Raw genomic sequence first — 10,000 nt, forward strand, 5'->3', positions numbered from 1 at the left:
TTTCTTAGAGTGGCAATTTTGGAAATACTTGTTAATTATGAATGTTATTCTAGATATTCGTATTAATCTAGTATTATTTCATTATAAACTACATTCTGAAAAGTAATATTAGCCTTATATGTATATATATATCTATATATATATATATATATATATATATATATATATATATATATATATATATATATATATATATATATATATATATGTATATATAAATAAATATATATATATAAAGATATATATATATATATATATATATATATGTATATATATATATATATATATATATATATATATTTATTTATTCATATATATACATATATATATATGTATATATATGTATATATATATATATATATATATATATATATATATATATATATATATATATATATACATATATATACATATATATATATATATACATATATATATATATATAATATATATATATATGTATATATATAATGCTCTTATCATTCTTTTCACGGAAAAGTTTATAATGTTGTAATTACTGGATGTCGTTAACTCCAAGAGACTTCAAACGTACATTTTTTCATTACCACTGAATCATTCAAGAATATTTTGCCATAATTAAACTATACTTTCTCCACCTTCACAGAAAAAAAAATTTAGAAATATTTGTTACGAAATATATTTTTTTTTTGCCTTAGTTACCTATGGCAACGAAGTTAGAAGGAGGTTATATGTTTTACAGGGGGTAAAACATTTGGTCTGTGTGTTTGTTTGTTAGTGAACACCTTCCTGACCATAAGTTTAATCGTAGAGTAATAAAATTTGCAGGGATTAACTGTTATGTAAAAATCTAACAATTATTAAATTTTGGAAGGTCAAAGTCAAAAGTCAAGGTCACGGTCAAACAAAATGTCCAATTCATGTAATCGGCCATGAGTTTGACATCGTTCACACAAACTTGGTTCATATTGGAGTGTATGAAAATCCACGCCAATTAATACATATTAAGATCAAAGTTCGAGATCAAGATTAAGCAAAAAGTCGAAAAATAAACTGCCGCGGCGGAGGTCTGCACTCCACTGAGTGCTCCTTAAGTTAAAGTATGCCCCCCCCCCACCCCTCATAGAATAAATGGAGAAAAGTAAAATAAAAAAAATTTGTCAAAATACTATATATTTTTTTTTCATATTTCTGAACGTGCTCCTCAAGTTTAGGTATGCCCCCCACCCCTTTCACAGAATAAACGGAGAAAAGTAAAAATAAAAAATTTTTGTCAAAATACTATAGATACTTTTTTCATATTTCTGAACGTGTCCCACAAAACAATGTACTCCCCGTTATTGAACACAACACCCAATCATAAATGTCACAAAACACCATAAACCATTGTAAGGTTTCCTGCACTGTCAAAGGACTTCATTAATTTTGTTAATTAGATACAGCGGAGATGACAATTAATTCTAGGGAATCGCTATTGTCAAAGGAAAGGCATGAACCAATTTGCGATAGTATGCGTTGAAATTGGATTACAGCTTCTATGCCATTTAATTGATTAAATGCATACAACTACATACTGTATATACAATTAGGTAGATAAATACAGGAATAAATTTATGTAGCCATATATATACATATACATATACGCACGCATACACACATATACACACACATATATATAAATATACTATATATATATATATATATATATATATATATATATAGTTATACATATATACATATATATACATATATTTATATATTTATATATACGTGTGTATATATACATACATATATATACTGTATATATATATATATATATATATATATATATATATATATATATATATATATATATATATATATATATATATGTACTATATATATATATATATATATATATATATATATATATATATAAAATGATGGATAGAAGGATATACACAATAATGAAGAAATACATAAAGAACAAAAATGTCTCTTTTGTTTAAATTCTTACTTTATTACTATCCGGGGTAGTCACCCTAGATATGTACTATAAATAAATGAGAGAGAGAGAGAGAGAGAGAGAGAGAGAGAGAGAGAGAGAGAGAGAGAGAGAGAGATGAGATCCTTTCTTTATCCCCAGTGATTGTCGGCTCTTCTCGACTGGCGTGGCCGAGTCCTCTTGTAAACCTCTGTGGAACTCCTCCTTCATCTGGGAGGGACTCAGCGGCGACCTGCTCCTCGGACTCACCCTCGAACTCACGGTGTACGATTACGTCGAAGATGAGAGATAACGGATTTCTAGGTGAGATTTTTCTTTCTCTTTGCTTTTTTTTTCGGTTTAATTTCATGTTTTGGAGCCATTTAAGTTCCTTGGGACAGACCAGGAGCAGAATTTCAAAATCTATTGCTGAAAAAAAAACAAATTTTTCAAGGAAACAACGTATTTTTAGGTGGGATTTTCTTTTTCTTTGCTTTTTTTTTTCTGTTTACTTCAAATTTTTGGAGCCATTTTGGTTCGTTGGGACAGACCTGGTGCAAAATTTCAAAATCTATTGCTAAGAAAAAAAAAATCTAAAAGAGAAACAACGGATTTGTAGGTGACATTTTATTACTCTGCTTTTTTTTTTTTTTTTTTTTTTTTTTTTTTTGCTTCAATGTTTTGGAGCCTTTTTGGTCCGTTGGGACAGATGAGGTGCAAAATTTCAAAATATCTATTGCTGAAAAGAAACACATTTTTAAAGGAAAACAACGTATTTTTACGTGGGATTTTCTTCCTCTGCTTTTTTTTTTATCATTTTTGCTGTTTACTTTAAAGTTATTGAGCCTTTTTGGTTGGTTGTGACAGACTGGGTGTAAAAATTTCACAATATATGGCTGTAAAAAAAAAATATTTTTAAAGGAAAACAACGTATTTCTAGGTGTTATTTTCTATCTCTTTGCTTTTTTTTTTATCATTTTTGCTCTTTACTTGAAAGTTTTGGAGCCTTTTTGGTTCGTTGGGACAGACCGGGTGAAAAAATTTAAAATCTATTGCTGAAAAACACACATTTTAAAACCTGTTTACTTTAAAGTTTTGGAGCATTTTTGGTGCGTTGGGACAGACCTGGTATAAAATTTAACAATACATGGCTGAAAAACACACATTTTAGAACTTGTTTATTTTGATGTTTGGAGCCTTTTTTGGTTCGTTGGGACAAACTGGGAGTAAAAATTCAAAATTTATGACTGAAAAACACACATTTTAAAACCTGGTTACTTGATGCTTAGGAGCCTTTTTGTTTCGTTAAGACAGACCTGGTGTAAAAATTTCAAAATCTATGACTGAAAAGCCCCACTTTTTTTAAAGGGAAACAAACACAAGAACACCACCTAAGCTGAGGGTTCCTACCTAACCTAACATAAGGGCCGTATCCTTACCTACTTGCCTACCGGGGGTAGAGGGCAACGCCCACTGCAAGCCCCCTTAGACTGCCGTATTCTAAGCTTGCCCTAAGACTAAGTCTAAACCCTGTGTTTGATTCCCAACTGGCTTTACTACTGGCAGGGTACACTTAAAAAAAAAAAAAAAAAAAAAAAAAAAAAACGTAATTTGAATCGGAGATTTTCAGTATAAATATACTGTTCTCAGCAGTATTTCTGTAAAATACAGGTGACCGTAATTTCACGTTACTTTGCTATCTTTTAAGGGTTAGTGACCGTAATATCACTCCTTTACGTCAATACATCCGTCTTTAAAATTTTAAAAATCCTGGAACAAATGTTACTAGGGACTTAGTGTTACACTGTTAAACATTTGCATTAAAAGAAATACAAATGTTTAACAGTCTAACGCTATTTCGTAAATCGTAAAACTAGCTTCATATTATCGTATTTCAAATAAAAATAAACAATAACATCCTAATAAATAATATCGATCTGACATATAATAAGAAACTTAAAACTTCTCCCAACGAACTACATTCACCCCTTTGTTTTATCTGGAATTTTAATTACATTTTCTTCGGTAAAATGCTAATGAAGTTTTACGTAACCTGAAACGGGTATAATGAAAACGTGAGAAAACATATTGTTATTATCATTGAGAATTATTAAATTAAGAATTTGTGCTTTAGAATCAAATGAGTAAACGAATTTAGGATATCATAACGCTTATTCTGGTCGACTTTTTATAATATTAATAAGTGTATATTATAAAGTGTGTATATAAATAATCTATTACCTATTGAAAATACATGATACATTACTGTATTTTGAAAGACATGCTCCGTCTGGTTATTCTCTGGGGGTAAAATAATACGCATGAAGTTTTTCGACAAATATTGCGATATCTTTTTTTTTTTTTTTTTTTTTTTTTTTTTTGGAATGAGTGATGACTTCAGAGCATATTCCCTTCAAAAATTAACTTTTAACTCAATGTATTCGTATTGATTTTGTATCTGTGTCTAGCACAGATTATTATGTTTATGCATAAAAATTTTTAGTCTATGTATTGTCTACGAAAATACTTGCCCATTTGACCATTAACCTTTATATCATTATTTACTCTGTTACTTTTCTTCCAATTATACCTCTGGTATTTCTTCATCATTTGTAATAATAATAATAATAATAATAATAATAATAATAATAATAATAATAATAATAATAATAATAATAATAATAATAATAATAGTGGTAGTAGTAGCAATAATAAAAATAATAATAATAATAATAATAATAATAATAATAATAATAATAATAATAATAATAATAATATACCACCCTATAAGCCACCAGTCTGTGAAAACTATAATTAATGAAAAGATAAATAATAATGAAAATAGTAGTAATAATAATATCAATTCAATATTCTATTTTTGTTGAATTTCCTATAAAAATATCAATGAAATTAATACCTAATTTCTAATTACAAGGAATTTATATCGTGATGCGATAATACAGGATAGTGTTGGTTTAAACTGTAATTAGGCTTTTTATAGGATTAGGCTGTGTAAAAAATTCAACAATTATATTTTTGTATTAATAGTAATAAGTAAGGATATTGATTTTTAGCATTAGGTTTTCTCTCTCTATTCTTGATCTGTCTATTTGTCTATGCATCTGATTCACACAGAAATATATATATGTATATATATATATATATATATATATATATATATATATATATATATATATATATATATATTGTGTGTGTGTATATATATATATATATAAATCTATATATATATATATATATATATATATATATATATGTGTGTATATATATATATATATATATATATATATATATATATATATATATATATATATATATATATATATATACATATATTAGTATTTTTGCAGGCACGCGCAACCGCTGGTGTATGAGTATGTTCATATTCATGGTTTTCAATATATATTTCTAATGAATATTCATCTTATCAATATCCTATGACACCATTTGTTGCTGAAATAAAAACAAGAATCTATGCTATTTAAGAATACATAAAAAATTATCTATGACGCAACCAAATTTTAGCAGATCTTGATCAGAAAAAAGAAATCATACTATTAATAACATTTCTTGAAATTCATATTCACTATAGTTACACCATTTTCACTATTTGGGAGGACGTTGAATACTCTTAAGCACCTTTCCACAAGATGGAATAATGACATCACCTTTCTCATTGTTTTCCGGAGAATTTATTTCACGTTCTTAATTATGTGTGGAGTATTAAAAAACTTTCCTTTCTCCAGCTTTATCTCCATTCCATGAATTTTTTTACCCTATTCTTATTCTACGGTCCATTATTGAAGCCTGTCTCTTCATTTCATATCTGTTCGTCTATTCTTTTATTTATTTCAAGTTTACACTTATTAATTTTACCACCTTCTTTCATCCCAATTACTTTGAGATCACCCACTCCCCTTTATCATCATCATCATCATCGTCACCAAGTCTCCTCCTGCCTCGTTCTCTCTTCATCCCATTATCGCCTCAGTCACCAATTCTACTCTTGCCTCATTTTGTCTTCCCTTCATCCCCTTCACAGTCACCAATTCTCATCCTGCCTCATTTTCTCTTCATCCCTTCACCACCTTCATAATCACCAATTCTCCTCTTGCCTCATTCTCTCTTTATACCTTCATCACCCTCAGTCACCACTTCTTCTCTCGCCTCATTTTCTCTTCTTACCTTCATCACCTTCCCAGTCACCAATTCTTCTCCTGCCTCTTTCTCTCTTCATCCCATCATCACCTTCACAATCATCAAGTCTCCTCCGGCCTCATTCTCTTTTCATCCCTTCATCCCCATCACACATCTTGCAACTCCTCTCAGTATTTTTCTCCTTCGTCATCTTCCTCTTCTCGCAAAAGCCATTCAGGAAATGTGGTCGTCATAACTTTAGAGATTTTCCACATTATTTCTGCTCGAGACTCATCTTGAAGATATTACTCTGAAATCCTCGAATAATTTCCAGCGTCTCGTGGAATTACGAAACATTATTTATTATCACGTTGAATTAATGTTTGGTTGGTATTCTTGATAACTTATTTTTAATCTTGAAAACTAGATTAGTTGTTAGGTTTTTCTGGGCCCTTTTTTTTAGTTATTACCAAACCATTTCTAACCACAATATCTTTCTTCTTTTCTATATGCAGAATATGATTTGCTTATGAAATTATTATTAGCTAAATATAGAACCGTAGATAGTGCTTATATTTATCTATATCTTATTATAATTTATAATCATTATACGTGTGCTGAAAAGTAACAAATGTTTGCGAGGAAAATTTAATACTAAATTAGGAATAAGAAACACCCCATTAATCAAATATATAGGAAAACGCGATACTGACAGAGAAAGGCATGATAAAAAAAAAAACAAATAAAAAATAATTAGATGCTGATCGAAATACTTGTTAATATTAATCTTGTCCTTTAAAACATCTATTGTATTGAAACAACCTTATTTCCAATCAGCATTTTCTATGTAAGACATAATGATAGTTACTGACCGTATAGAATGGAGACATATTCCTAGGTTTATCAATAAGACCTTTTATCTCCCTTCTCCCAAAATACTGTTTTCATTCGATATAAAAAAAAATCTCTAACACTGTCTACTGTTCAATTGAGAAAACCATGACTCTAAAGTTGATCTATTTAATCTTATTATTCATTCACTTACTAAATTATCAATTTGTACTTTTATAATTAATTTATATGTTAATAGGTGCATTGAGTATCAGCTATCTCATATGTAAATTATTAGGTCACTAGCTTACATATATTAGGTAAATTGCGATTAAAAAATATAAGTAATTCTGATATCCTGTATAGAGAATGTCTATGTACATAATGATAATTTTTCATTGATAAAACGACCCTGCACTATAAAATATCACAATTCATTATTCCATGAATGACTTCAACATTAACATTTCATGATCACTTTCTAACATGAGCATCATTATAACCAAAATTTAAATGAATATGCTCTATAAGCTTAATATATATCCTTCATCTAATCCTACATCGTCTACCCTTGCAGGAGAAACACTGATCGACCTCAGGCACGCCTATTTGGACGAGCGACCCGTCTGGTACCGCCTTCAGGAGAGGCGGTCTCGGTCGGCCAACGCGACGCCCCGAGGATCCATAGTTTCGACTCACGACTTCCCTATGCCGATCTTCAGGAGACCTTCGTCTGCCCGATCTGGTTCAGGTGAGTCTTCTCTCTCTCTCTCTCTCTCTCTCTCTCTCTCTCTCCTCTCTCTCTCTCTCTCTCTCTCTCTCTCTCTCAAAATGCAAATGAAGTCGCCCTGGTTGGACTAAAAAGCCTTTGAGTCATCAAAAATCCTTGTAACTCTCTCTCTCTCTCTCTCTCTCTCTCTCTCTCTCTCTCTCTCTCTCTCTCTCTCTCTCTCTCTCTCTCTCTAAGACCATACAGAGGGTCCCCGGTTGGACTAAAAAGTCTTTGAGGCATCAAAAATCTTTGTAACTCCTTGTAACTCTCTCTCTCTCTCTCTCTCTCTCTCTCTCTCTCTCTCTCTCTCTCTCTCTCTCTCTCTCTCTCTCTCTCTCATTTTTACCATATGTCCATAAATTCACAATCTTGATACTCTTACCATGTTAGGGAGATCCCCCTCCCCATAAAAAACTTAATATCCTTATTCTTAAACGTTTTAGTTTAACTATATTATTCTAATGACACGCATTTGTCTCTTTTAGCTGGATTAGGCCCAGAGTTTCATAGCAGGCCTCTTATTTCCTTTACAATTTTACCTCTCTTAGCTTTAAGCAAGAACCCATGCTATGAATCGGCTTAGTCTAAGGTACTCAACCACCTGTTGTTTCCCAACAAATTCCCTTTTTTTTTTTCCAGTTGACATTCTGGTGAGATTTATTTAGTATAGAGAATATAGAATATTTATCTAACAATATTGAAAAGGGAATCTGAGACCATTTTCGGAAGGGTTTCCTGCATGTCATTATCCTTGCAAAAAAAGTTACAAAGAGTGATATCACAACTTTATAAAATGAGATTGCTATATGATAGTTAGGGCCTATCGTTGTTATAATATACCTTAAGGAACAAGAAAAAGACAATAAAAAAATCAGTTTACAATTTAGCTATCCAAATTAAATACTTCTCAGACAAAAATATCATTGTTTGTAACTATGAGTATTTTCTCTCGTCGTTGATACAACAAGATGGTTTTGTTCAGCACGGACTCCTGCTCGGATTAATAAACTTCAAACTATTAGATTTAAATGCCAAAGCATTTGATTCTTACCAAAATATATAATTGTCATCTGGCAACATTATCTAAACTGTAATTTTAAATTCTTATTTTTTTTTGTATTCAATAAATAAGTTTTAACGTCACCTTATGCTCTGTCGAAAGAATATTTCCAATCTTAATAATATTTCAGATATTAGTGCCAGATTTAGTCTACCTCTGATTTTTAAATAATAATGTTTTGCTATAACAAGCTAACCATTAATTTTTCCTTTTTTATCAAAGGTTTTGCTCCACACCTAAATTGAAAACCCCTATTTGAGTAATAGCACTGAGTCACTTTAATTGCCTTACATGATAATATCACAAATATAAAGAAATCATTTATCAACAACTAAGATCTAACATTCAAATTTTACAATAACCTTCGATGTCAGGATGCCAGAGAACTTCAAATCTTTCAGTCATTCACTTAGTAATAAATTCTATATTGAAGGACAATATACAAATATTTGAGGGTTATATTTCTATATTCATTTTACATGGAAACAAAATATAGAATATAAAAACCACATCTAAGAATCCTAATAAATTCTATATTGAAGGACAACATACAAATATTTGAGAGTTATATTTCTATATTCATTTTACCTGGAATCTAAATATAGAATATAAAAGCCATATGTAAGAATCCTAATAAATTCTATATTGAAGGAAAACATACAAATATTTGAGAGTTATATTTCTATATTAATTTTACCTGGAATCTAAATATAGAATATAAAAACCACATCTAAGAATCCTAATAAATTCTATATTGAAGGACAACATACAAATATTTGAGAGTTATATTTCTATATTCATTTTACCTGGGATCTAAATATAGAATATAAAAACCACATCTAAGAATCCTTCACCAGACCACAGATCTTAACTGTCTCTTGCTTTCAGAAGACATCAACGATGGTGGATTTGACAGCAGAAGTTCTTCACTAGACTCAGGCCTATTACACCCGGATATTGCTTGGAATCAGCAATCTAGGTAAGAAGGCCTTTGATCGTCACAAGGAGAGTCTCTCTCTCTCTCTCTCTCTCTCTCTCTCTCTCTCTCTCTCTCTCTCTCTCTCTCTCTACGGGCTGCCAATGTAAAAGCTCATATTCCTCACAGCATGGAGCAATCTTTGCTGAACTGACTCTCTCTCTCTCTCTCTCTCTCTCTCTCTCTCTCTCTCTCTCTCTCTCTCTCTCTCTCTTTCTTTACTGGTTGACAATGAAACAACCCGTGTTCCACATAAGGTGGGGC

General features: G+C 30.4%; 1 pseudogene; it reads left to right on the forward strand.

Annotated features, from left to right (window-relative positions):
* The window catches only part of LOC137651779 (regulating synaptic membrane exocytosis protein 2-like), a 30,197-nt pseudogene that overhangs the window by 9,419 nt on the left and 10,778 nt on the right, over positions 1–10,000 (forward strand).

The sequence above is a fragment of the Palaemon carinicauda genome, chromosome 13, assembly GCF_036898095.1.
Source record: "Palaemon carinicauda isolate YSFRI2023 chromosome 13, ASM3689809v2, whole genome shotgun sequence".
In the NCBI taxonomy this organism is placed as follows: Eukaryota; Metazoa; Arthropoda; class Malacostraca; order Decapoda; family Palaemonidae; genus Palaemon; species Palaemon carinicauda.